General features: G+C 49.5%; 1 non-coding gene across 1 annotated transcript; it reads right to left on the bottom strand.

Annotated features, from left to right (window-relative positions):
- Window positions 1–1,193: 1,193 nt before the first annotated feature.
- Window positions 1,194–1,325, bottom strand: LOC139177441 (small nucleolar RNA SNORA63). Its single transcript, XR_011561880.1, has one exon. It is a non-coding gene; the product is annotated as a small nucleolar RNA SNORA63 (small nucleolar RNA).
- Between the last annotated feature and the right edge of the window lie 2,065 nt (window positions 1,326–3,390).

The following is a 3,390-nucleotide window of genomic DNA, read 5'->3' as shown; positions in this document are numbered from 1 at the left end:
GCACCTCTCAGTTTAATGGAAGTCACCTCTGGAAAGGGGCCTTAGGCACTGGGCCGGGTCTTTTATGAACGCCGAATTCTCATGGTGTTCCTCTGACAGGTCGTGTGTTAGTGTCTCTGATTTATAGTTGAGGAAAAGAAGCAGAGAGAGATGGGCATTGCTAAGGTCATTGTATGTAGTATCACTGGGGCTCCATTGACGCCGGGGCCCTTGTACTCAACCAGCATGCTACACAGACGCCTTGGAGAGATGGGGAAACTGAGGCACACAGGAAGGTTTGCTGGGGTCACACAAGGGAAGGGAGATGAGCCACCTGCAGGGGCTCAATATGATCCAAGGACTGAGGCAAGCACCTTCTCAGAGGTCACCGTGCTTAGTCCTCTCATTGAACTTGTGACTAGGCTACGAATATGAGGGGAAAGGGGCTTCTCCGGTGGCTCAGCAGTAAAGACTTCCACTTGTAATGCAGGAGCTACAGGAAACGCAGGTTCAATCCCTCCAATCTGAAAAATCCCTTGGAGGAGGACATGGAAACCCACTCCAGTATTCTTGCCTGGAGAATGCCATAGACAGAGGAACCTGGTGGGCTACGGTCTATCAGGTTGCAAACAGTTGGACATGACTGAAGCAACTTAGCATGCATGCTGGTGAGTGGGCATAAGTGAGCCCAGAGAAGGTAAGTAACTTAACCAAGGACACACAGCATCTAAGTGTAAGACTGCAACCTGAGTCCATTATTCTTTCCCCTGCAGCAGCTGCTCCTCCCTCAGCTCAGTAGTCCAACCAACCCCACAATCTTCCACCCCTCCCAGCACCTCTGTGGTCATACCCCTCCCTGCCCTCTGCTACCCTCAGCTCACTGGTTTCACCCTTGCTCAGGGGTCTTTTCCAAATGCCCTCACTCCATGACTCTACTTGCAGAGCTCACCCTCAGGAAACCCTCCTTGACTCAGAGTCCTTGCCCTGTAACCACAGTCCAGTGCTGACTATGACTTACTTGACTGTGTGACTCTAGGTGTCTACACCTCAGAGAGGCACATTCTCTTTATTTGCCCAGTATTCATAACAGTCATCTCTCAGGACTGGGTTGAGGGTATGTTAGTGTTTATGAACCACTTAACACAGTGTGTGGCGTGCATGCAGTAGGTACTTTTTTTTTTCTTTTTTTTTTTTTTTTTTCATTTTTTTTCACCATGTATGAGACCAAGCGTCCCTGGCTGCTACTGGAGCATAGCAGACAGGTATAGTAAAGAAACAACTTTATTTTTAGCAGGGGGAACGACAACACAGCACTTAGCAGCTATATTGTAGTCTAAATCCTGCTTTTGCAGTAGGTACTTTTAATGGAGCACTTTCTATAATAATTGTGTTCCCTACAGGGCTCATCAAGTAGGCGTGTGTTTGTGTATCTGATTAAAAGTCTTTGTTGAGCACCTACTGAATGCAAGTCCTTTCAGTTCAGTTCAGTTCAGTTACTCAGTCGTGTCCGACTCTTTGCGACCCCATGAACCACAGCACGCCAGGCCTTCCTGTCCATCACCAACTCCTGGAGTCCACCCAAACCCATGTCCATTGAGTCAGTGATGAAGTCCAACCATCTCATCCTCTGTTGTTGCCTTCTCCTCCTGCCCTCAATCTTTCCCAGCATCAGGGTCTTTTCCAATGAGTCAGCTCTCCGCATCAGGTGGCCAAAGTATTGGAGTTTCAGCTTCAACATCAGTCCTTCCAATAAACACCCAGGACTGATCTCATTTAGGATGGACTGGTTGGATCGCCTTGCAGTCCAAGGGACTCTCGAGAGTCTTCTCCAACACTGCAACAGAAGCATCAATTCTTCTGTGCTCAGCTTTCTTTATAGTCCAACTGTCACATCCATACATGACCACTGGAAAAACCATAGCCTTGACTAGAGGGACCTTTGTTGGCAAAGTAATGTCTCTGCTTTTTAATATACTGTCTAGATTGGTCATAACTTTCCTTCCAAGGAGTAAGCATCTTTTAATTTCATGGCTGCAATCACCATCTACAGTGATTTTGTGCCACGATTACTGGCAGATGGAGTTTTCTAATGAAACAAGGGGTTGGAAGCCCATCACCCTGAAATAGAACTAGGTCTCCCCTGGCCTCAGAGCTTCTTCTTGAGGCTAAAACCCAGCTCAGCAGGGAAGCATATCTATGCCCCTCAGGCCACTGTGTTGTAAAGGCCAGGTTACCCTCCACTCAACCCCACAGTTCGGAGGAGCGGCTCCTTCTGCAGACAGGCTGCGCCATCTGGTGGTTACTCTTGGTGACGCAGCCGCAGGCGTGGAGCTCGATGAGTCAGACCATTATCTGGGCTTGTGGCTCCGTCTAGTGGCTTTAATGTACAATCACACTCAGCTTCAACCTCAGAATCACCTGCGTGCGTGCGTACTAAGTGGCTTTGGTCCTGTCCGACTCTCTACGATCTGACCTTATGGATTGTAATCCGCCAGGCTCCTCTGTCCATGGAATTCTCTCGGCAAGAACACTGGAATGGGTTGCCATGCCCTCCTCCAGGAGATCTTCCCGACTCAGGGATCGAAACCACGTCTCATTATGTCTCCTGCATTGGCAGGCAGATTCTTTAACACTAGCCCTGGGAAGCCCCAGAATCACCTGAGGAGGTTCGTTAAACGTTCTAGGACTCCATTGTAGAACGAATGATCCAGATCTTGGGGGTGGAGTGCATGCTAAGAACATGCATTTTAGGCACGATTCCTAGGTGATTCTATGCTATGCTAAGTTGCTTCAGTCGTGTCCGACTCTGTGCGACCCCATAGACTGCAGCCCACCAGGCTCCCCCGTCCCTGGGATTCTCCAGGCAAGAACACTGGAGTGGGTTGCCATTTCCTTCTCCAATGCATGAAAGTGAAAAGTGAAAGTGAAGTCGCTCAGTCGTGTCCGACTCCTAGCGACCCCATGGACTGCAGCCTACCAGGATCCTCCATCCATGGGATTTGCCAGGCAAGAGTACTGGAGTGGGGTGCCATCAGGTGATTCTAAACTCAAGGATTTAAGAAGCAGGACTGCAAAGGGACGTCTACTGATGTATTTGTACCTGCTCCCATGTGTTCAGGAATAAAATCATCAACCCACTCCACATCTGAGAATCTCATTTTTGTGCTTAAAAGGGGAGAAAACCGAGGTCCAGAAAGTAGCAGTCACTTATCCACGACTACCCAGTGAGCCAGCAGACAACTTCCCTCCCAGCTCTAGGGCCGGTGGGTGAGCAGGAAGAAAGCACAGGATGTGTCACCTGCACTTTGCATGAAGGGCTCTGCGCAGGTGAGCTGGAGCGCCGTGGCAGGACCTCCTGGCCTCTGGTCCTGTGAGCTGCGGTGTGTTTGCCTGTCTGTCTGATCATTACTA

The sequence above is a fragment of the Bos indicus genome, chromosome 18 (assembly GCF_029378745.1).
Source record: "Bos indicus isolate NIAB-ARS_2022 breed Sahiwal x Tharparkar chromosome 18, NIAB-ARS_B.indTharparkar_mat_pri_1.0, whole genome shotgun sequence".
NCBI lineage: Eukaryota > Metazoa > Chordata > Mammalia > Artiodactyla > Bovidae > Bos > Bos indicus.
Note: the sequence above shows the minus strand (reverse complement) of the source record. Positions and strands in the feature narration are given on the sequence as shown.